The 25,230-nt window shown below is 50.8% G+C and overlaps 1 long non-coding RNA gene and 1 other non-coding gene across 2 annotated transcripts in view; one reads left to right on the plus strand and one right to left on the minus strand.

Annotated features, from left to right (window-relative positions):
* Nucleotides 1-16,643: 16,643 nt before the first annotated feature.
* LOC112908220 (uncharacterized) overlaps nucleotides 16,644-25,230 on the minus strand; it is a 36,788-nt gene continuing 28,201 nt past the window's right edge. The window contains exons 2-3 of the long non-coding RNA XR_003232877.2: nucleotides 17,829-18,021; nucleotides 16,644-16,784 (exon numbers count right to left, since the gene is read on the minus strand). This is a non-coding gene — a long non-coding RNA (uncharacterized lncRNA). The remainder of the gene's footprint in view (nucleotides 16,785-17,828; nucleotides 18,022-25,230) is intronic.
* Nucleotides 23,872-24,012, plus strand: LOC112908277 (U4 spliceosomal RNA). Its single transcript, XR_003232887.1, has one exon. It is a non-coding gene; the product is annotated as a U4 spliceosomal RNA (small nuclear RNA).

Below are 25,230 nucleotides of genomic sequence, written 5' to 3' on the forward strand. Positions count from 1 at the left end.
TGAGCCACCACACGGGAGCCTACCCTCCCTCTGCAGGAGGAGGTCCTGTTGTGTGAGAGGGTGCATTCTTTCTCAGTATCTAAGGCTGCTGAGTTTGAGGTCTTCTTCTTCTTCTTCTTCTTCTTCTTTTTTTTAAATATTTTATCTGTTTATTCATGAGACACACAGAGAGAGAGAGAGAGGCAGAGACACAGGCAGAGTGGAGAAGCAGGCTCCATGCAGGGAGCCCAACGTGGGACTCGATCCTGGGTCTCCAGGATCAGGTCCTGGGCTGAAGGCAGGCGCTAAACCACTGAGCCACCCGGGCTGCCCAAGTTAGAGGTCTTCTGTTATTACTTCTGGTCTCAGGCACCTCCCCACCCCCCACCACGTGCACCCCCACCCTTACCCCCACCCCCCACCTCTGTCTATATACACCTATGCAGACCCCAGGCTTTCAGGGTCCCTGTGGCAGCTCCCCTTTTACCTGTCAGGACCACCCACCTTGTTGATGATCCAGTTTTGGCACCATAGGCCACTTTCCCTCTAGCCCCCAGTAGGCCTGTTTTAGACCTCTTACCACACCTTGGGCCTTGGATCCCTCAAACATAACTTGTACCTTTTGCATCCATGCCCATATAACTGAGAATTAACACAACCTTCCCAAGTCCCAGGTGCTCTCTAGCTGAACTGCTCTTTGGTTCCCTGGCATATTCAGCAAGCACTCAGACAGAAGCTGCTCCACATGTACAGCTTGGCTAAGGCTGTAACAGGAAACTGAGTCAAGGTCAGAGCTTGGGAAGATCAAGAAGCAACAAGGAAGGGGAATGCAAGATGGTGGTTTAGGACCAAGAGCTCTGGAGGCAAGTCAGGGAGGAAGCGAGTATATAGAGGCCTATCTGGATTAAAAACTGGTCCGTGATGGAGCAGCTCGGCCAGGTTGAAGGAGTTGGGCAGGGCCGAATAGCCCCTGTGTGGAGCTAACATCCCAGCCCCACCCCATCAGTCCCTACCCAGTGTCTTGTGTCAATTTCAAAGTTCCCCTTCAGTAAACTACCTGGATTCTCTTGAGTTAAAGTGGTTTAGATGTTGACTCAAGTCAACTCAATATACAGACCACCTGCTCCTGGGTAAGGTGCTGGAAATGCTGTGATGAGGACACCATGGCCCCTTCGGTCTAGGGGCTCACTGTCATCAGAATTGATGGCTACCCCCACCCCTCCTGTTCTAGAACCTGTCCCTATCCCCCCAGCCCTAATGCCACAGCACTACTCCTCTTCCCTCTGCATCCTCTGCACAGCACTACTCCTCTTCCCTCTGCATCCTCTTTTCCTTCTGATTCCACTGAATATCCACCTCTGCCAGGAAGTTTTCCCTGACTGTCACTATTGGGCACAATTTATGCCATTCCAACACCCTTGGAAATTTCCTATTGAATGCTGTCCAGCTAGGATGAACACAGCACATATCCTTTCAGCCTTCAGGGGTGTGTGTGTGTGTGTGTGTCCATGTTTGCCTCATTCTAGCCAAATGCCACATCATGCATTGTCATCTGAATGTATTTGGAAGGCAGCCCAAGCCAGGGCCCTCCTGTCCTTCACTCTCCCCTAAGCCCCAGTCCCTGCTTTTCTAGATGTGTCCCTTTGATGTTCTACCAAGACCTCAGACTCATCACACCTCAAACTGTCCTTCCCAACCTGCTTTCCCCCCTCAATTCCCTATTCTTGGTTGTAGCCACACCGGCTACCTAGACACCCCAACTCAAGCTCCCCGACCCATTCCCCAATAGACACGCATATGGAATTCACTGACGCCCCAGGTCCACGAGATCTTCACCCCGTGAACAGCTGATTTGGCCACATAATACAAAACTCACACTCCTACAAAACTCATGCATGTCCAGCCACACAAAAATAAAATCAGAAGCACACAGAGAGCTATGCAGAAAAGAAACTCACCCTCCTGCATCATCACAGCAAGTCATGCATAATGATAAATACACGTACATACTCACACGTACACGGTCCTAGGCGACAAGCCTTTCACCAGGAACGTTCTAGGGAAATGAAACATGGTAAAGTCCAATCATCTTGAACCCAGACCCAGGCCCTGAACCCATAAATCCTACTGGGGGAGGAGGGCAGGCGTCGCCTTTCCCCTGCTCCTGACAGCCATGATTTGTGCCTGCTCCGTGGACCCTGGTGCCATAAATCACCCTCAGTGCCCACAAGATGACTGTCCAGCCTGGCAATACGCCTGCCTTAAGCTCCAGGTTGGCTGTGCCTGTCCTCCTGGCCCCAGATCCAAGCTGTGTCAATAAAGCTAGGGCTGAGAGCAGGGGATAGAGGTCACATAAGGCTCTGTTTCCCAGGACAGAGGACCACAAGATGTGTCTATCACCCCAACATCTTCCAGAATCCCCTACTTATCCAGGAACTCCAGGACAAATTCCTCTCTGTGTCCAGACCCAGACCACAGTCGACATCCAAGCTGCCTTCAACAAATTGGCAAAGAGGATGCCGGCAGCCAGAACCTGGCTGTAAGCCCCAATGGTGAGAACCCAGACTTCTTACTGCATGAGCAACCTGGAAGCCACTGCTCCCATCACTCTGCCTTCCCTTTTCCCCACCTCCAAACACACACACAGAATTCCCTGGCTGTGGCCTGCCGGAGGACAGGCAGCTCCTGAGCCATCCATGGGCCTAATGCTCACTGGGAGGGCAGTGGCAGGGTGGATGAGTAAGATGGCACAACTTCCTTATATGTTCATGTGGTGGTGTGGAGGATCTGGGTGGTGGCTGGAGCAGATGAAGGTGGGAGGTGATGGAGGAGGTGACAGTCTAACAGAGATCCAACGTTACACGGCAATCTACTGTTAAGCCCAAAACAAGAAGGTCGGATTTTCTCCTTAATTGCTGAGAGCTGGGAATAAGGCTGCACATGTAGAGCCTTCTGGAAAGGGCTCTGATAGTAATGAGGGTCTGTCTCAAACCCTGTAACATCCTGCCTCTGCCCATTAAGAGTGAGCGAGTCCACAGTGAAGAGAGATTCCACAGGGATTGGCTGCTAGTGGACTGGGGAATCCTGTCTGAACTGCTCTTTTGACCTACTGGCATCCCTTTCTGTCTTGGAACCTTGTTTATTTACCCTTTTCCCCTCTCTGTCCTCACTGGGGGAAAGATCGAATAATCGAATGTTGTGGAGATAATTGACCAACCATTTGGAAAACAATACAGCTGGAGTCTTTACACAAAAAATAATTTCAAAAGGGTGAAAACATCAAGCGTAAAAAAGTGAAGCCACACAAGTACTAAAGCAAAGTGTAAATATTTGTATTGTTTAAAGGAAGGGTGGCTTTTCTAAGCATGACACAAAATACAAGAGTTCTAAAGGAAAAGCTTGGCAGGCTAGACCACAAAAGAATCAAGTATTTATGAAAGACAAAAAATAAATAAGATTGAAAGTTAGGACAAAGTAGAAAACATTAGGACTATTCTCTCTAATACGTAAAAGAGGTCCTGCAAATACAATTTTTTTTTAAAAAAAAGGATAAATATTCCAGTAGAGAAATGAACAAAGAACATGATCAGACAATTCAGAAGTGAAATATGATTGCCCGTTAAGAACTGAGTATACGTTCCAGTTCAATAGTGATCAAAGAAATGCAAATTTAAAAATGGTATCAGCTGTGACCTAGCAGGTGGGCAAAAGTTTTTTAAAAAACTGACAGGGGTAGGGACACCTGGATGGTTCAGTCGGTTAAGCATCTGCCTTCGGCTCAGGTCATAATCGCAGGGTCCTGAGATTAAGCCCTGCCCTGGGCTCCCTGCTCAGCGGAGAATCTGCCTCTCCTTCTCCCTCTGCTGCTCCCCTCACTTGTACTCTCTCTCTCAAATAAATGAAATCTTAAAAAAAAAAATCTGACAAGGGGGTCTGTCATTGGCAACTGAGTAAGGAAAGGAGCTGTCTCCCACGCTGTGTTCATGGACTGGAAGATTCACTTTTGTTAAAATGTCAATTCTACCCAAAGCAATCTACGGAGTCAGTACAATCCCCACCAAAATTGCAATGACATTTTTTTTTTTTTTGCAGGAAAGGGAAAAGCCATCCTAAACTGCATCTGGAATCTCAAGAGACCCTGAAAAGCCAAAACTATCGTGAAAAAGAACAGAGCTAGAGGACTCACTTGCACCTCCTGATTTCAAAACTTATTTCAAAGCTACAATAGTCAAAACAGTGTGGTAGGGGCATAGAGACAGACATATAGACCAATGGAATAGAAGAGAGCCCAGATATAGACAGTCCAACGATTCTTAACAGAAGTGTCAAGACCATGGGGATCCCTGGGTGGCGCAGCGGTTTGGCGCCTGCCTTTGGCCCAGGGCGCGATCCTGGAGACCCGGGATCGAATCCCATATCGGGCTCCCGGTGCATGGAGCCTGCTTCTCCCTCCGCCTGTGTCTCTGCCTCTCTCTCTCTCTGTGACTATCATAAATAAATAAAAATTAAAAAAAAAAAAAAAAGAAGTGTCAAGACCACTCAACGCGGAAAGGACAGTCTTTTCAATAAAAGGTGCTGGGAAAACTGGATATTTATATGCAAAAGAATGAAGTTGGGCCCTTACTTACCATTATGTCCTTTAAAGTTACCTCAAAGTGGATCAAGGACCTCAATGTAAGACTTAAAACTATAAAATTCTTAGAAGAAAACACAAGGCAAAAACTTCACGACATTGGATCTGGCAATAATTTTTTTGTATAGGACACCAAAGGCACAGGTGGAAAAAGAAAAAAAGAGAAATTGGACTTCATGAAAATTTAGACATTTTGTGCATCAAAAGATACTATAAAGAGTAAAAAAAAAATAAAGCAATCCACAGACTAGGACAAATATTTACAAATTTTATATCTGATAACGGGTTAATGTCTGGAATATATAAAGAACTCCCACAGCTCAACAATAACAACAATAAAACAACCAGATTTAAAAATGGGCAAAAGACTTGAAAAGACGAGTCTTCAAAGAATATATACAGATGGGGGCAGCCCTGGTGGCCCAGCGGTTTAGCGCCGCCAGCCCAGGGTGTGATCCTGGAGACCCGGGATCAAGTCCTGCATCAGGCTCCCTGTGAGGAGCCTGCTTCTCCCTCTGCCTCTCTCTCTCTCTCTCTCTCTCTCTCTCTCTCTCATATGAATAAATAAATAAAATCTTAAAAAAAAAAGAATATATACAGATGGCCAATAAGCACATGAAAAGATGTTCGTCACTCGCCATCAGGAAAATGCAAAACCACGATCAGATACCACTGCACACCCTTTAGAATGGCTACTAAAAACAAAACAAAACAAAACAGAAAACAACAAGTGTTGGCAAGGATATGGAGAAATTGGACCCCTGGTGCACTGTTGAGGAAACATAAAATGGCGCGGCCACTGCAGAAAACACTGAATCGTTTTCTCAGAAAGTTAAAAATAGAATCATCATATGATGCAGCAACTCCATTTTGGGGTATATATCCAAAAGAGTTGAAAGTAAGGTCTCAAAAAAATATGTTCATGGTAGCATTATTCAAATGTGAATAATGTAAAAGCAACACAAGTGTCCCCTGATGGATAAATAGATAAACAAAATGTGGTATATACATATGATGAGATATTATTCAGCTTTAAAAAGGAAAGAAATCTGGCCCAGGCTACGACCTGGATGAACCTGTAGGGCATTATGATGAGTGCAAAGAGCCAGCGAGAAAATGACAAATATATGATTCGGCTGAGAGGAGGCCTTGAGAGTCATCAGAATCACAGAGGCAGGAATTAGAATGGTGGTTGCAGGGCCTGGCGGGTGGGGTGGGGAATGGGAGCTAGTGGTTAATGGATACAGAGTTTGAGTTTTATAGGATGAGAAGCATTCTGGGGTTGAATGATGAGGGTGGTTGTGCAAGAACGTACTAACCGCCACAAAACTATACACTTAAAAATGGTTAATATGGTAAATTTTGTGTTGTATGTATTTTACCACAATAAAAAAAAATGAGGGGTGCCTGGGTGGCTCAGTCAGTCAGGTGTCTGCTTTCAGCTCGGGACATGGTCCCAGGGTCCTGGGATCAAGCCCCACATCAGGCTCCCTGCTCAGTGGGGAGTCTGCTTCTCTCCCTCTCCCTCTGCCCCTCACTCTGTCATGCTTTCTTGCTCTCTGTCAAATAGATAGATAAAATCTTTTTTAAAAAAAAATTGAGGGAGAAAAGCTAAAAAAGAAAGAAACCAAACCCGACCAGGGTGTCCACCTGTGGCAATGGTTTAAAGACAGGGGGTCCCTCCCACACTGATGCAGGGAGACATGAGCCTGGGTCCCGGGGCTCCAGAGGCCGGCAGGCCCGTGTCCCCGTAGCAGCTGCTAACAGATACAGCCCTTACCGCGCACCAGGCATCGTTCTAAGTGCCCAGCACGTCATCATCCTAACAGTAATCCCACAGGATAAATCCTATTATTATCCCCATTTTACAGATGAGGAAACCAAAGCCCAGAGAGGTTAAGTAATTTGCCCACCATCCCTTTGCTAGACGATGACAGAACTGGTACCGGCATCTGGCTCTGCTATGCCACATTATACCAAAATTTTAATCGTGCAAACCCTTTGTCCTAGAAATTCCACTCCTGGGAATCAGTCTTAAGGAGTTAATTAGGCAAGCGCACAGAGATATATATACAGGGATGTGGCTCCCCATGTCAAATGTATCAGAGAAAAACTGGGAACGGTATCAATATCCATCAGTAGGAGATCCATTGACTGAATTGTCTTGTGTCCGTGAAGCAGAAATGCTACGCAACCATTAAAAAAGTATGAGTATATTTATATTCGCTGATACGGAAAGAGCTCAACAACATATTGTTGAGTGGAAAAGCAGGTTGCAAAACAGCATGCATCGTATGATCCCATTTAGGTAAAATTATATATATATCACTCAAGATCCAAGAGGATGCTCACCGAACGCTAAAGGTTATTATCTCGAGATGGTGGGAATTTCAGGGAACCTTGATGTTCTCCTTTCTCCCTTTCTTGTGTCGTTTGGATTTTGTACAGTGGACATATATTATCTTTGTAAACAGCAAAGGCAGTTTAAGAAAAATGAGCCTCCTGGCGCCCCCTTGTTTGTACCTCCCCACGCTTCCTTCGGCCAACCTGCCGTGAGTCCCCACGACGACCTGTGAGGCCTCGGACTGGGAGGAAAAAGAGAGAAATGGACCCTCTTTGGATGAATCAGGGGGGCAGAGACAAGGCCACTGCGGGAAACGTGGGGAAGGCGATGCATACACCCTGCTTGACCGAGACGGAAACCGGTCCAGACGCAGAAAGGTACCAAGCAGGTGAACCAGGGAGGAGGGAAGGCGCGAAGGTGCAGATGCAGGTACTTGGTATGGGCGCCATGTCTCGCTCCCAGGTTGGCTAATGCTGTCCTGTTAATGAAGTGAGTGATTAATAGCCAAGGGGATAGAGAGCTGGTATATGAGATTAATCCCAGTTAATGAATCCATTGTTAACGGCATTAAATAGCGACGGGGGATGGGGAGGCAGGCTCCTCTCAGCACACCCAGGCCCGCTTGCCCCCGCAGACAGCAGGGAGGAAGGCCTGGCCTGCTGGGGGTGGTGGGGAGCAGTGTGGAGGTGGGGGGGTGGGGAGCCCAGGCCCCACGCTGACTACCGTGAGGCTGGCACCCTTCACAGGCCCTTGGCCGCTGGCCACGTAGCCCTAGCCCCCCCACCCCTCCCACCCACCCACCCCCACCTGCCCCCATCCCTTCCACCATCCCACCCCCCACCTCCCCGGCCCTGGGAGAGCCAGCTGGCCCCGTCCCTCGCTGCTGTCTCCGGCCTCCTCAGCCTGACTCCAGGCAGGGCCATGCTCCCTCCCTGGGGAGGCTGAGTGCCCAGGTCCGGGGGCAGTGGAGGCGGAGGGTGAGGAGAAGCAGCCACTGGCCACTGGAGGCCGGAGGACACGAAGCCCTCCAAGGGTCAGGGCAGGAAGGGCCCTGGGCAGGGGAGAGAGAGACTGGACAGCAGAGGGTCCTTCCTGGAGGACAGCGGAGTCCAGGTCTGGGTGACCCTGCAGTGCACTGCACATCTTTCGGGGGGCCCAGGCATCAGGCACGCCCTGGGTGACCTCGGGCTCTCCAGGCTGCCTCTCCCCGGGTTCCAGCTGACCTCCCGGAGCCTCGTGGATGAACAGATCCCCGGTGTTTCCTGTGGGGGGGGAGAGATAACATTTCCTGAACCCTCGCTTGTCTACGGCCCAAGCTCGAAGCTGAGAACCAGCTCATGGGCTTCGCCCTCACCATAACCCCGAGTAACGGCTGTTCTTGTCCCCATTTTACAGAGAAGGACACTAATAAGGCTCAGGGACAGGCAGCGTCCTGCCCACGATCACAGAGCAAGATCGAGGTAGAGTCAGGGTTGGAAATCGGTGCCGCACGGCTTCAAAATCTACGCTCTCACGGCAACGCTTCCTGCCCCTCGACCAAGCGGTGGGCCCCAAGGGGTGGTCTCCACAGCAGCAGGTGCAGTGGCCGCATCACCCGGCAAGTCCTGGGCCCCACCTGGGACCTGGGGGAGTGGCCCCGGGGGTACCGGCGGGCACGAATGATTCCCGGGATGCAATGAACCTTCTGAGGCCCCGCTCTTCCAGGCCTGCAAATGCTGATGCACCCAGGGACCCTTCTCCCTGTCTACACTCTCTGTCTCTCCGGGTGATCTCATCCCGTCCCTGGCTTTAAACATTTATATGCTGACAACTTCCCAATTTATATCTTCAGTCCTGACATCCCCCGTGAACTCCCATCACATACATCCAGCTACCTGCCTGACATCCCCATGTAGCCGTCTCCAGGATCTCAAAATTAAATCCTGATTGTTCCCAATCCTGCTCCTCCTCCATCTCCCCCTTCTCAGAAAGTGGCACCAACGCTGACCCGAGTTGCTCAGGCCCTAAGTCTTAGAGTCACCCTTTACACCCCTCCTTATCTCGTGGCTCACATCTACGCCAACGGGAACACCCGTTGGTTCTATTTTTTAAATATATTTCAAATCTGACTCCGTTTACCACCTCTACATCTGCCGCTATGGTCCAAACCATCTTTCTCTTCTCACCAGGACACATATGTTCACATCCCAAATGACCCCTGAACTCACACGCAGGCTCCTACAGTCTTATCTACTCTCAGTGGCCAGAGCGATCTTTTTAAGACATAAAGCTGAGATATGTCACCTTCCTGGTCGAAACCCCTCCAGTTCTCAACATGTATAGGATTAAATCCGTAGTCCTTGCTTGACGTCCAAAGTCTTGTACAATCTGTACCCCTACATCCCTCAGTCCCCTCCAACCTCATCCACTCTCTCTCACCTGCTCCCCCACACCACAACCACACCTGCTTCTTAACCACCTAGATTGCCATGAGCATGCCCCCACCTCAGGGCCTTTCCACCAGCTATCCCCTCTGCTCGGGTGTTCTTCTAATTGCTTCATTCAGTTCTTTTCTTTTTTTTTAGGATTTTATTTATTTATTCATGAGAGACGCAGAGAGAGAGGCAGAGACACAGGCAGAGGGAGGAGCAGGCTCTATGCAGGGAGCCCAATGTGGGACTCGATCCCAGGACTCCAGGATCACGCCCTGGGCTGAAGGTAGGTGCTGAACCGCTGAGCCACCCAGGGATTCCCATCAGTTCTCTTCTTAAAGTCAAAGCAACCTGTCCCACCTCCCACCCCCGATGCTCACTCAGCTTTGTTTTCTGCACAGCATTCATTGTCACCTGATGTCACGTGACAGATGTTTCTTTTCATGTCCACCTCTTCTACCAGGCTGTATGCTCCATGAGGACAGGGACTTCCCATTTGCTCAGCAACCAGAACGGTGTCCGGATGGGAGCCGCTCAATCAGTGTTTGCTGAATGAATGAATTTCCCTGAACTTCTGTTTCCCCGCCTGAAAAAATGGGCATCCTGGCCCCAAGAAGTGCCTGTGCAGATTGAAAAATAGGTAAACGACTTGCCTAGCTCATGATTGGCCTAACGTGGATCCTCAGTGAAGATTTTTGTCATTTTGGGAATCTTCCCTTCCTTCCCATGCTTAAGAATTCCTGCTGGCTCCGCATGTCCTACCGCCTCGAGTGAGTGTGGGCCTTGACCAGATCGGGCTGGGGAAGGGTTGACCATTGCCAAGGTGCAACCCAGCCTGCTTCTCCCTAGGCCCCCAAAGAAACTAACCACAAACTCACATCTATCTGATTCTTCACATTTTGCCCCAAACTGAGGTCAGTGTTGACCACACCCTCACCTCCAACCTCTTCCTTGTGCCTGGATCGCCCTCAGCTCTGCTCTGATTCCAGGCCCTACTCTTGCTCTGAGAACCAGCTGGCCTTCCTCCACGCTTTCCTCCTCCTCCTGGAAGCCGGCCTGACTTTCCCTCTCTCCTCCAAGCTTCCCACTTACTGCATTCTGCACTCCCCTGCGCCATTCTTGGAGTGTCTCTAGGGTGTTTTCCCTCTTCAACCATAACAACAGTGACACCTAATTTTTAAATTACGTTTGCTGCGAAGCCAAACAGATCAGAGAGCTATAGAGGGAAAAGTCGAAGTTCCCCTTCGCTGGCCCTTGTCCAGGCTCGTTCCTCCGCGGGGTGACCCCTGCCAGCAGTCTGGCCTGACCGCTCACGCCCCTCCAGGCATTTGCACACCTACCCTCGCCCACACCCCAGTAGACGGGATCATGCTGTACCTCTCCTTCAACCTGATTTTTTGAATTAGCAGTATGTCTCAGTGATTGTGCCCTGTCAGCACCGACTCCCTTTTGAAGACTGCACGGCGTGGCTGGGCCATGATTTATTTAACCACTTCTCTCTTGATGGACGTCGGGGTTGTTTCCAGTTTTGCACTATTGGAGGGTGCCCTGCCCCAGCAGCCCCGCGGGTGCTGCCCTGAGCGCACATTTCTGCAGGAGGGAGGGAGGCAGGGAGGCCGGGATGGAGGCCGGGGTGGGTTGTAGGGGAGAGGCTGCCCCCCTCCAAAGGGCCTGGGCTGCCCTGCCCACCGCACGGCCCACACCTGACCCTGCGCTCTGATTTCACGAAGCACTTCCACAAGCACTATTTTATTTCTCCTCACAAGAGCCCTGCGAGGTAGTGACATCAGTACCATTTCACAGGCGAGGACTGGAATTCAGCCCATCCTGTCACTCTGCAGAGCTCCCGCTCAGCTCAGCTCGGGTCCTGTGCAGACAAGACAGGTCCCCAGGCCCCAGGGGTGCTGCTGGGGCATGCACACCACCGCCCAGTGGGGCCGTGGGCGCCAGAGGAGCAAGGGGGTCTGGAGATAGAGGGGAGGCGCTGGGTGGGGGCTCCACAGCCCGAGGAGGGGCTTTCTTCCCACTCCTTCCATGGCTCAGAGGAGCCTGGGCTCAGGCTGAGAAGCAGGGCTGCTAGGTTGCCATGGAAACGGAGGGTTCCTCTCTCCCTCACAGCAGGAATCACGGTGATTGGGGGTGGGGGTGGGAGGAGGATGTTTCCCTGGCAGCAAGGCGGGTTGGGGCTAGGAGGCTGGTCACTCCTCCCCTCCTCCCTCCCTTCCTTCCTGCTCCCCACCCAGTGTGGAGGCCAGCCGCTAGCAGGGGGGCCGATGGGGGGGCTGGCCTAGACCCCGAAGGGAGACTGTCAGTTGGTGGCGGTGGGGTGAGGGGGGGAGTCAGGGGATCCCAAAGGAAGCTACAGATGGTCCCTCCTTTTAGACCCCCCACATATGAGCCCCCCCCCAGGTGCTCTTACAGGACAGAGCTGAGGTTCCTCTCTCACCCAGAGAGTGGACCCCACTGACTAGCCCAGCTCACACTGACCCCAGGCACATGTGCACATGAACTCCTTACACACACACACACACACACACACACACACACGCACACACACACACACACCACTCACCGGCAGTCACACACTGATAAGCTCATAGGTTGATGGGTTCTCGTGCACACTCATTCATACACAGTCACAACCACACACGCACACCACACGCACCTGCTACCTGATGCACGCGTGTGGTCACATATTTCAGCACGCGTGCAAACATGCATCCTCTCTCTGCCTCTGCGACTGCTTGTCAGTCCTGGAAGCGCCTTCCCTTCTTCGTCACATCTTGTCCTGCTCACTCCCCCTTTGCTCTGTCTCTTCCCCCTCTCCCCCAACCCTCAGCCTTGTCCTTGGCAGGAGCCCTGCCCTCTGGGCTCAGCCCTGGAAGGAGATGCTGTCATCTCCAAGGGAGCAGATTCTCAGACACAGACAGCACTCAGCCTTGAAAAAGCAAGGAGGGTGAGGGGGTTGTGGGGGGGGAGGCATGCAGTGTCAAGTTTAATACCCCACCCACCTCCTTCTCCTTCTAGATGAGGCTCCTGTGGAATCCTGGCTGGATCTAAGAGCAGCAAAAGTTACCCCCTTCCCCAAACATGACAAACAAAAACCTCCCACAAGCTCAACCTCAGTGAGTTAAATTGTGAATATCCGAACAACCGTGGTTAATAATAATAGGCAGCTAAGTGGCTACTACTGAGGGCTTGAGTACCAAGTACTATGCTAAGTTCACGGTCCCACTTATTCCTCGGATCAGCCTCTCAGGCAGGGAATATTATTTCCATTTCACAGAGAAGGAAGCTAAAGCTCAGAGAACTTGTGTAACTTCCAATGATGGAGCTGGGACGGCCAGACCCCAAGCATTCCCACCGAGGGGCCACCCTCCTTGCTCACCCTGCACGCACCGAGCAAGGGCCCCTGGACCGGATGGGAGGCTATCAGCCCGGTGACTGGTGCAGGAGAGCAGACACCTGCTAGTTGGAACTGCATACCAGACACCCTTCTCCTAAGGGTCCTCTGGTCATTCTCTGCCTTCCACTGAGAGCTTGCAGGGTTGTTGTCTCTGGGTCTCTTTTTTGTTTTTTAAAGATATTTATGCATGAGAGACACACAGAGAGAGGCAGAGACACAGACAGAGGGAGAAGCAGGCCCGCAGGACTGGATCCTGGATCCCGTGAGCCAAAGGCAGACACTCAACCGCTGAGCCACCCAGACACCCCATGTCTAACCACTGCTCTATGTCTAGACTCCTTTCAGCCTCTTCGCTTCAAGTCACTCGCTTGGTCATCCTTCCAAGCCCTCAGCTGCAGAGTAATCCTTTTGCAAAGAATTCTTCTAGAAGTTCCATTTCCCCTCTGGCCTACTCCAGCCAGACCCACGGATCTATTAGGTATGAATACAATGGCTCATCAAGGTGTTATGCTAAACACAACTTACTTAATTCCTAAGAGGAATTCTGTTCTCAGTTGTTATTTTTTCCTCCATGCTACACTGTGATTACATCCTCCTAGCTTTTTGAAGGTAAAATGTTGTTTTAAGTATTCTTACTCAACACAATTTTAAGTTGCCAAATTCTATGAGTTCCTCGATTTTTTTTTTTTTTAAATAAAGGGGTCTGGAACTACCGATTGCCTACTAATCTAATCCAGCCCCTTATTTTTCAGACTGGGAAAATGAATCCAAGAGACAAGAAGGCTTGACTTGTCAAAAAATTATTTGTGAGCTGCACAGGCTCAAAAGATCTGGTTAAAGCCAGCCCAGCCACTGCATGGGCACAGATGGGCAAGTCAGTAGACCCAAGTGAGCCTCGGTTTCCTCATCTGTACAATGGACTGATCTGAGAACCAAACAAGACACTAAGTAGTTCGGCACTTGGAAACTACAAAATGCTGTCAAGCGTTAGCCATCACATGACCCTTTGGCTCCCAGACTGGAGCCAGGAGCCAGGCTTCCAGATCCATATTCTATTATTCCCCCCGCGGTAGAAGGTTCAAGTGGCACAAGGGTGAGCTGTGGATTCGGAGACCTGGGTCAAAGCCCAACTCCTTCCTTAACTAGCTGTGCAATGATCCTTCATCTGAAAACAAGGTATTTTAATACTTGATCTGTGGGTGACGGGATTAACCGAGTTAATAGACAGGAAGGGGCCTCTGCAGAGCCTAGCACCAGCAGGCTGCTGACAGTGAGTGCTGCTCCCCCCCCACCCCCAGCAGATCTTCCGCCAGCTGTCAATCTCTGAATTTCTTCAGTGGTGACCAATCTCTTGCTTCCTCCGAAGGAAGATTTGATTTTGGAAAGATCCCAAGGTCGTCTGGCCAGGGAGGCAGACAGTTAGTAATCAAGCCCAGGAAGGAACACCCTTTGGAGGTGCTGATGGGTTTCAGCTCTACAAGGGGGAGGAAGAGCTTCTCCTCCGGAGGGAGCCTCCGGAAGGAGGCCAGTCTTGCTGGGGCCTGCAGTTCCACTTTGCAAGGCCTCTCCTGGAGGCCTTCGTAGGAAGCAGGTCTGCACCTTCCAGGGCGGTCGTCATGTGTTGGCAGCCCAGAGGGGTTTCTTTGGCTCTGTGACTGCCTCTCATCCTTGCCAAGCAGATGTCAGAGCCAGAATGACACATCATCTAGTCCACTCCCCCTGTTTTTAAATGAGAGAACCAAAGCCCTTCCCTCCCCTACCTGTTCCCTGATGGACAGAAGCAATGCTTCAAGTACAACCCAGAGCTTCAAGTGCAACCCAGACTGTCCCAGTCGGAAACTGACCTTGGGGCTCTCCAACCCAACCCTCTCTTTCTTTCCCGCTGCACTTTACAGATAAGGACACAGGAGGCAGGAAGAAAAGAGCCATGTGCTAAAGGCACATGCTCCCAAGGTAGTGACAAAGCGGCTGGTACCCCCAAGCCTCCTGTCCCTCAGCCTGTGTTCTTCCACTGCCCAGAGACCCATTCTTTATATGAGGAGTAAAAGACCGCTCTCCCAGCCTCTTCTGAGAACATCCACAGAGGCTAAGGAAGGAAGGCCAGCCCGGGAAGAAGTTCAAGAGGCAGGATGGCCACCCAAGGGGGTGGCACTTCATGCTTTCATCAGGTGTCCTGTATTCAGTCAGCAGAGGGACCAGCTGGGCACCTGAGTCATAGGGTGATGAGGCAAGCCTCCTCCTCTCCAGTCTTCAGCTTCCTCATCCAGAAGAGAATGGATGCTGCCCTGCATACATCTTGGCCAATCATCCCATAACCCCAAGGACTGTGGCCCCTAAGGTGCAGTCTGATGGCCAGAGTGGCAATGCGTGCCCTGCTCCACTAACTCCTGTGGCGCCCGGTGGAGGAGCAGCTGGGATCATCGGCTGCAGATTTTGACCTCAGATGCCCACTTCCTTGGTTTCCAGTATTATCTGTATCCTGCAACGTCCCCCAAATCTTCCGACCCCCTTGGGAGGCAGCAGCTAGGTTCAGCCTGGAAAAACTGCGCCACCTAGGGGCAGTTGGCCCCCACTGCAGCTTGGTAGGAAGGAGGAAGGGATGTGGGGGTTCCTTCCTCTGTGCTCCTGACCCTTGTTTGTCTTCAGGGTCCTCACTACAGCCTCTAGAAGGGCCGGTCAGGGATTCTGAAGATGAGGACACTGAGGAGGTCAAGCCGCCACCATGTGGCAGGGTCCAAACCAGAGCCCAGGCCTCCAGATTCTAGCAAGCTCTTTCTGCCTTTCCTTCCTCCCCCTGTTCCAAGGGTATCTCTTGGTGGAGTGATAGCTAACACATAAGTGATGAGTAAGTCTTCAACAACCACCCTCTAGTGGGGCATAATTCATCTTAAATCGCTGTGAAATGTATTTTGTTCGTTGTGACAAGCACTTGGAGCAGAGTGGGGCCTTGCTCTCGGCTGTGGAAACACCAGGACCTGGGGGATAGACTAGGGGTCAAGTCTTGGTCCTTAGCAAGGGCTCAGCTGAGCTATCCTGATCCCCCACCTAAGAGAAGTCTCAGAACAACCTGCAAAGAAGGTTTGACTTTTTTGCTGGGTTCTTGGAAGGATTAGCAGCCAAGTATGAGAAACAGGGGACACATGACCAGCCTCAGCAAGTTAGTCAGGGCCACCCCAGCCCTCTGCACCCAGAACCTTCCCCTGGCCTCCTGACCCAGAGTAAGAGCCAAAGTCCCTCTGGCGGCCTTGAGGCCACTTGGGAGCTGCCTCCCTCACCTCCCTCACCATGCTCCTCCTCTATCCTGCCAACCTCACTTACCCAGCCCACCCTCAACGCCCTACCCTGGCCTCCTCACCATCCCTAAACATCTGGGTATGTTGTTTACTGTTCCTCTGTTTGGAATGACATTGGTATAAGCTGCTCCCTCACCTCCTTTGGGTTTTTACTTAAATGTCAGCCTCCAGAGGGGCCTTCCCTGCCTAAAATTTCAACACATGCCCCCACCAACCCACAGGATTTGGGTTTGTCTCCTTTCACATTTGTTACCATCTAACACATTATCTATACGTAACTCACTTCTCTTATTTATTCTCTCTCCTGTTCCATGTGTTCACTGCTGAGCTCTTGGCATATAGGCGGGGCTCAATAAATATTTGTTAAATGTGTGGGTGACAATTCAAATATTCAAATAATAATTTTGAAAAGAAAGAGAAAGAAAGAGAAAAATCAGAACATCAACCCTCAATGCCTCTTGGAAACTCAGAAAATAATGAACACGTATAAGACTTTTCTGTTTATAAAAACTGGTTTCCTATAAAGCGTTGAGCATTATCCCCAGGAAACTGTGAAGAGCACAGTGGCCATGCCTACTCTGAAGGTCAGGGAGCAGAAGCCCTGCAGGATGGAGGGCTTGTGTCTGGGTCACACCCCTGGTGCCGGGCAGAGCCAGGAGGATCCAGTCTTCAGGCTCAGAGGCTCCAGAGCTTTCTGCTTCCCACGTTCCAGCAGCTTCTGTGGAGCAGAGAACCTGGAAATGCTTACACTGAAGTACTTGGTTGAAGGATTGTTCTTAGCATAAGCACAGTACTTAAGTGGCCACCCAGCCAGCTTTCAGAGGGCTATCCCAAGGGACAAGCAGAGCCTTTCTTAACATGCGTGAAAGCTTATTGGGCACCAGCTCTATGGCAGGGCCATGAGACCAACCCCAGGGCAGAGACAGCCAGACTGCTCAAACCAGTGTGGCTAGCTCTCTAGACAGAAGCTGCTCCTGCGGGGGTAGTCCAGGAGAGTGGATGGATCTGGAGAGAAGTCAGGTGTCCAGGAGGGAAACACTAGAGCAGAGCACAGGGATCCTGGGCTGGAATCCCAGCTCTGTACAACCTGAGGCCTTGCCATCACTCAGGTCCAGTTTCCCAAAAGCCTCTCTTGGGTTCTGGGCCACGAGGCACCCATGCTCACCACAGTGCACACTGTACTGATGGGTCAGCCTCCTTCCCTCTCTAAGCCAGCAGTTCTCAACTAGTGGGGAGAGTTTGTCTCCCAGGGGACATTTGGCAACGTCTGGAGACATCTTCGGTTGTCACAACTGGAGGGGGGCTGTTACTGGCAACTAGCAGGTAGAGGCCACGGATGCTGCTACACATCCTGTAATACACAGCCTCCTCCCTCAAGAATTATCCAGCCCCAAGTGTCAAGAGAGCCAAGGTAAGAAAGCTTGCTCTAGACTGTGAGTTCCCAGAAGGGTAAGAAGTGTCAGGTTCTTCTCTGCATACCCAGTGCCTACCATGGCATGTGTAAGGCCTCCTGTTTGCTGACTGCTGAGGGCCAGAAAACTCTGGGTCCCCCGCAGGCCCGCCCGCCTTCTCATTGGCAGGGCTGATAGAACTGGGCTTGGAGGTGAGGAGGAGTTCCCAGGAGAAGGGGGCTCGAATCAGCCAGTTCACAGGCTCAGAGTTCCCCAGCTCTGCCCACGTCTTCCCTGTTTCAGAGCCAGCAATAGGCTTTAGAGTCAGTTTCCCAGCTGGAAAGGATGCTTCTTGGAGAATCTCCACTTACCTCGGCCGCAGTCAAGCTATGAGCGTCTGGGTCGCCTCTGAGGCAGGATCCGGCCCAAATCAACAACAAACTGGCCCCAACATGACGACTGGAGGTGATGTGGGGGTGAAGAAGGAGCCCATTGAGAACAGGACCATGTCTACAGGGATCAAGGGCACATCCCTGGTGCTCACCATCATATAATATCTGGAACCTGGTAAAACAAATGCATATTTCTGTTGCTCCAGACTGTGTCTGGTCCCTGTCCTGGCCCTGTATGCAAGCCCATTTAATCCTCTTAACAGCCCTGCCAAGAACAGCTACATCCCACTTTCACAAAGGAGCTGAGGTTCACAGGTGAAGCATTAGGCCCAGGGTCACAGAGCTCATAGGTGGCATCTCCAGGATTTGAGCTCAGGTCTTTTACCAAAGCCCACCACCTTCCCACTGAACCACCCTACATGCCCTCCAGCCAGGGGTCAGAAGCACCTTTGAGAAGCAGTTCTAGGAGAAAGCCCCTCCAGCCCCAAGGGACTCCATGTTGTCCTATGGAGAGAAACCAGGAGCCAGCTAGGATGCTCTCTCTTCCACCCCCCACACCCAGTCCCAGCCAGTATGGGGGAGTCCCTGGAGCTGGGAGAGGCTTCAGCAAGCGCCTAGCACCATTTCTGGCACAGCCTCTGGAATCCAGGTCCAGGAACTGGCCCTTCTCACAGGCAACCTCTGGCTCCTATTCCAGAACCTCTGGGGATGCGCATAACAAGGCATTCCAGGCTGGGCACCTCCACCTGAAGTCTCCTATCCATTGCCTGCCAGTCTCTTTAAACACCTACCATTCCACCTCCCAGGACCACATGCTCTTGCTAGAACCTGCTGGCACCCTCACTCCTCCCCGTCTTTCCACATCCTGTTTTCTCTACCTGGGAATGAATGCCTTTCCCTGTCCTGTTGGCTGAGCCAATTCTTCTTAACCTGGGCTGGCTTATCCATTAGGCCTAACAGGCATCGTGCTTCGGGCCTAAAACACTTCTAGCAACCCATGAAAATGTTTTCATTTCCTTTTTTTATTTTTAGAGATTTATTTATTTATTCATGAGAGATACAGACTGAGAGAGAGAGAGGCAGAGACACAGGCAGAGGGAGAAACAGGCTCCATGCAGGGAGCCCAACGTGGGACTCAATCCCGGGACTCCAGGATCACGACCTGAACCAAAGGCAGGTGCCCAACCTCTGAGCCAGCCACCCAGGTGTCCCTGTTTTGATTTATTTTAAAATCAGTAGAAAAAAAATAAACTTTCAGGTCAAAGAATATGTTTTAAGATGTAACATTAATAAATTGCCTTTACACTAGTACGGTTGTAAAATATCCTTTTTCATGTATATTTTCTGTTTTTAATGTACTTTTAAATTCTGTGTGTATCATTGCATCATTTAGTTTGAATAATGTATATTTATTTGCATGTGTGCACGTGTGCGTGTGCGTGCACGCGCATAAGGAATGGTCCACAGAGGCCAAGTTCAGACCACAAAAATCACAATGTAGCCCTGTACTTGACTTCCAAGCCCAGCTATTGAGTCATTTCTCCTAAGAAGTCATACCAAGAGCCCACCCCCAACAGAACTGTCTCTTCTCTGTGTCTCTATCCATTTCCTTGCTTAGCATATGGTATTATAATCACGTGCTAACCTGTCTTTCCATTAGATGGTGAGCTTCATAAGGGAAGGGCCCAGGATGCAGGGGGTACTTGGCAAATGTTACCAAATTCAGTTAAAGCTCCCTGAATGTCAGTGAGGAACAAAGGCCTCCCTTCCTTGGGTCACCCACAACGTACACAGCAAAGCCGTCTCTCTAATCACGTCTTCACTCAGGTGGAGCACTTACCTGACACTGTCCTAGGCAGCAGGGGTCAGCCCGCTGCAAAGGAAGCCATCATGGTTCTACCCTCACGGGGCTTCTACAGGTAGGCCCCTCCTGCCTAGGAGGTCTCTACCCCTTGAACTCTGTCATCGTTTCCCATCCTGCCCCACGAAGCTCCGCCAGTGCAGAGGGGCCAGGAGAGAAAGCAGTGCTAGGGCAGGCCTCCTTCCCCCACCCACCCCGGACCCCCATCCCCAACCCCACTACCTTTCCTGGGGGATCGCATTCCTCCTCCGGGGCCCTCCTGGAAGGTGACTACTCCAGCTCCTGGGTGCTCATTAATTTCACGCTCTGTCTCCCGTGTGACTGACCTACTTTTTGCTCTTCCCCCACGTGGCTGCCCAGCAGGCGGGGGCTCCCCACACCTGGGGCTGGGTTTCCCTCAGCCACTCCCCATCCCTGCAGCAGGCTACTCGCAAGGCCCCAGCCCTCCTTACCCCCACCAGAGAGCCGAAGCCTTCTGGCCTCATTCCCCCCCAAAACACACACACCACCCCCAGGGGGAAGGTAGGCAACCTTGGATTCAAATCTCAGTTCCCTCCCTCCCAGTCTCAGGGTCCCCAGCCAGTCCTGGTCCCATCTAGCCTGATGTCCTCCTCTGTATGCGAATCTACCCCGCAGGGCCCTTGCGACAAGACAGCAGCTGCAAAGGGCCAGGTGTCCCAAGCAGAGGCTTTGTCCCTGCCCCATGGGGACCGGCCCCAGCTGGAATTCCATCCTCTCTGAAGGCGCCTGGTATGTACCCCCTGCTCTGCTGGCAGAGGTGCCTGCCTACCCGTCGTCCTGGCCAAGCCCCTTTATCTGTCCCCAGCCTCCTTCGAGTCCCAGCCGGCTGTGCCCCCTGGCCTCCCTCCTGCTCAGGACCCCCCAGACCCACACCAAGGCCTGTATTTCTTCATACCACCCCCCCTACTCTGGAGCAGATTTGAGGCAGGGCTTTTAATTGGTAATCCTCATTTGGCATTCATCACAGAGACTTACATCTGGGCTTTTCTGGGAGAGCCCCAGTGTCGAATATCCTGCTTTCCCATTCCCATGACCGCATGGTGGGATAATAAGAATAATAGTTAACATTTGCTGTGGGCTACGCTGCTCAGCTCTCAGGACTCTACACGAATCAACTTCATTACTCCTTGCCATGATTCTATGAAGTAGGTACCCCCGATTTGCAGTTGAGGGACCTGAGGGACAGAGAGGGGAAGAAAACTTGCCCAAGGTGGTGGAGCTGGGATTAGAGCCGAGGCAGGCTGGCCCCAGAGCCCAGCCCTAAGTCATTACCACAGCAGCCAGACTACAGACTGTCGCTTGCACTTAGAACTGGCTTAAAAATCCCTGGGTCAAGAAAATGGTCCCCAGACACTAGATGTAACTTTCCTACTGCAAATGGGACTGATTGTCCTCTCTCAGGTTCCCTTCTCTCAGGCAGGACTTAATGGCAGGGTCCAGGCTTCTAGAACTCCATGCTCTTTCTAGGACATCAAGCTGGAACCAGGGAGCTCTGGGTTCTATGCATACGTCTGGAAGGCCAATGCCTATGCCAGCTCCCAGGAGGCCAGACTACATGGCTGCCCTGAGTGAAGGGGATCATCTAATCCACTTGGAGGCCATGAGGACAATCAAGGACACTGCATCAGGAGTGTGGGACAGTCCCTGGCTCCAGAAGTGCCATGTGGAAATGCAGTTGCCAGGCAGGACCTGCCCACTCTGCTGCAAAGTCCATTTAAAAATACAAGTGGTGGGGAGGGTGGGGACAGGGCAGCCAGCACTTGCTCTTCACCTGCCTGGCCCAGCAGCAGGTGCCTAAGCTCCAGGAAAGGTGCCTGGACAAGGGTCCTCCCATGGGGAGGAGATGCTCTCCAACACCACTTGACTGGAGGGCTAGGGAAGTGACTTTGTATCCAGCAGGCTTCATCTAGTTTTAATAACGCATATTTGTTTCTGATTGTAAAGATAAAACGTGTTTATTGCCAACATTAAGAGAAAATTGAAAAGTCGTCTATAATCCCTCGATCCAGAAGTAAGAACCTTTAACACTTTGGTGCTTTTTCTCTAAGCCATTCTTCCATACTTAAGTATTTTTACATCACTGGGATTTTAACGGTATATTGTGCATACTTTCCCATTCTGAGAACTTTCCAAACCATGATTTTTTATAAAGATTTTATTTATTTACAAGAGACACACACACAGAGAGGCAGAGATGCAGGCAAAGGGAGAAGCAGGCTCCCTGCAGGGAGAGTCTCATGAGAGACTCGATCCCAGGACTCCAGGGATCACCATCTGAGCTGAAAGCAGATGCTCAACTGTTGAGTTACCAAACCATGATTTTTAGTGACTTTCTAATGTTTGATCCTATATAGGACATCTCACGATGTATTTAACTATTCACTTCTTGGATGTCTAGGTTATTTTTGAGACACTCCATTTCAAAGCTGCAGTGGCTATTGGAGCAAAAGACTATACTTTCCAGTCATAAAAGATCAAAGGCTTAAATGAACGAAGAGGGTCGGTCCAGATGCTTAAGACTCTTGAGTAGCCAGGGAGGGGATTTTGGCCCTGACGATGTGGTCGTCAGTCGGGTGGAGGGTCAGGAGGGTCAGAATGTTGTTCGGACTCTTCTAAGGCAGGTGCTGCAACCTTGGCCTTCCTGCGGGCTGGTAAAGGGACACTCCCGCCACCCACCCGGGCCTGGCCTAAGGGACAAAGCACTGCAGCAGCCCCGGGGAGCTTGCCAACCAAGCTTCCCTGGTGGTGCAGGGCTGAAAGAGGCACTCGCTCCACTTTTCACAACATTCAAAGGCAGAACTGTCAAAAGCTGGCCCCCAAATGCTCATATTATGTGGGAGAAAGTCTTGGGGAGAAAATGAGGAAGGAGGGGAATTATGCAATTGAAAACATGTACGAATCCAGACAGAATAATGAAGCACAGACACAAGATTTTGCACTCAATGGAAATTGCATTTAGCCATGTTTTGTGGTTTGAGAAAAAGAGAGAGACTGACTCAGAGAGGCAGATGGAGACACACGGGGTGAGGAGAAAGAGAGGGGAAAAAAGAAAAGAGAGATGCAGAGAGAGAGAGTCCTCACAGCCAGCTGGAGTTCCACGGAGGGGAGGAGAGGGAGCAGCCACACGGCTTTGTCTTCTCCCTATGCCAGTCCTCACCTGGGCCAGAGGGAGACCAGGAGACTCCCCCCTCCAATCTGGGGGCTTGGGATTGTTTCCCCTATATTTTTCTGTATATTTTCTGGACGTCCAAGTTCTTAAAAAACAAAACAAAACTGTACCCACCCCCCCGGCCCTGTGGAGTACTACTTAACAATAAAAAGGAACCAGCTGTGGATAGAGACAACAACCCAGACAGAGGGCAAGGGCATTATGCTGAGTGAAAAAAGGCAATCTCAAAAGGTTACAGACTGTGGGATTCCATTTATATGACATTCTAGACATGAAAACAATGACGGGAACGGAGAAGATTCGCGATGGCCAGGGCTTCGAGAGAGTGGGAGGAAAGTCCGTGATGTAAGAGTCAAGGGCAGCATGAGGGAACTTCGTGATGATGGGATGTTCTGTATCTTGGTTACAATGGTGGTGACATAAATCTATACGTGTGACAAAATGACACAGAACTGTACCCACGCATTGTACCAGTGCGGATTTCCTGGGTTTGATTTGATAGGTACCCTTTGGCAGGGGGAACCTGGAGGAAGGGTCATGTGACCGCTGTGCACTATTTTTGGTAACTTCCTACGTATCTATAATTATTTTAAAATAAAGAGTTACCCTCCAAAAGTTAGCAAAGAACAGATCGCATATTATATTGATAATCAGAAGAGGTATCTCAAAATGCAAAGTGCCACACAGCTGAAAGCTAAAATTGAAGACACTGTGTCATGACCTAAGGGCTCTAATAGAAGGGGTGCCTGGGTGGCTCAGTGGTTGAGCGTCTGTCTGCCTTCGGCTCAGGTCCTGATCCCAGGGTCCTGGGATGGAGTCCTGCATCGGGCTCCCTGCATGGAGCCTGCTTCTCCCTCTGCCTGTGTCTCTGCCTCTCTCTCTCTGTGTCTTTCGTGAATAAATAAATACAATCCTAAAAAAAAAAAAATCCACATAGAAATTCTTGCGTAAGCAGAACAAAAATCCTCCCAAGCTTTGCACAGTGGCAGGATTGCAGCAAATGCGGTTTCTCTCAGGTGCAATCATTGCTATTTGAAAACTTTTCCCAATACCCTGCGGTGAGGACTTGAAATACGGTCAGCATTGGCAATATTTGACAGTCTCTATGGAGACTATTTAAAAAAAAAAAGGCAGAAATCCTGAGAAAAGGCCAGAGACCAACTAGAGGATGTAGAGAGAACATGGTTGAGAGAGAGTAGGGCACTCAGCCTCTCCCTGGCTGTGTGACCTTGGGCAAGTCACTTCACCTCTCTCAGCCCTGATTCCTCATCTGTAAAATGGGAAGAACGGGACTGCACTGTAAAGACGAAGCACACAATTCCTTCCTCCAAGAAGCCACCAGCAATGACAAATGCAATGGCCAGCAGGGACCCTGCTTTCACCTGCCGGGACCCGGAAGAGAGGTGGACAGTGAAAGGGCCCTTAGGAGACCCCCTTGTATGACACCAATCATGCTATAGAAACTCTTTTGTGCTGCCAGTCATGCTATAAACCCCACTAAAGTTGGGGGGAAAGTACCCATTTTTTTCCTGAAAAGGTCTTTCTGGGATTACATTTATCCCTTTGAGGACATTTTAAGGGATAGCAGTGAAAGAAAAAGATGCTATGGCTTTAAAACACAGACAAAACCAGTAATTCCATTAGTATTTTTGAATTGTAAAAGATGAAGATAAATCTGACTGCTATGGTAACTGTGAAACATGAAAGATAACACAGGCTTTGAAGCACAGCCGCACTGGCAGGTGGGATCACCTCTTCTGAACGGGTCACGCAGGTGGGTGAGCATGCGTGGGGTAGACTGAGGGGGCTGAGTTCTGGGGAGCAGAGGGGAAGCTCCTCGTGGCCTGGACCCTAAGATCTGCTGGCGGAGACTCTGAGAACCCCTGTGCTTGAGTCCAACCCTGTCATTCAGGGGCCAGACCCCCAAAAGGTGACCTAGGCACCCCGTTCTCAGGGTAGCAGCGTAGGATACGCTTTTGGAAACGTATCAGCGTGGGGAGCGAGGCTGGCTTCAGAGCAGTAAGAACATCTTAGTGACACTTTTCAGCTGCTTCTTTTGCTTCTCCCAGAACCCTCCGTCTTGCCTCCAGATCCTTCCATCCAGGGCCCCGCCCGGCACCCAGTGGAAGGTCAGCCGTCCACCGCTTGAGTTCCTCCAGTGACAGCAGCCCACGCCTTGTTGGACAGCTCCTGTCGTCAGAAAGCTCTCCCCGCCAGCCAGGTGTGATGTCTCTGACCCAGCCAATCGACCCCACACACAGCCTGTCATTCCACCATTTGAATTCCATTCCTGTACATTTTAAAGATGAAAACATCTTTATGAGTCCCTT

Source organism: Vulpes vulpes, chromosome 10, assembly GCF_048418805.1.
Source record: "Vulpes vulpes isolate BD-2025 chromosome 10, VulVul3, whole genome shotgun sequence".
In the NCBI taxonomy this organism is placed as follows: Eukaryota; Metazoa; Chordata; class Mammalia; order Carnivora; family Canidae; genus Vulpes; species Vulpes vulpes.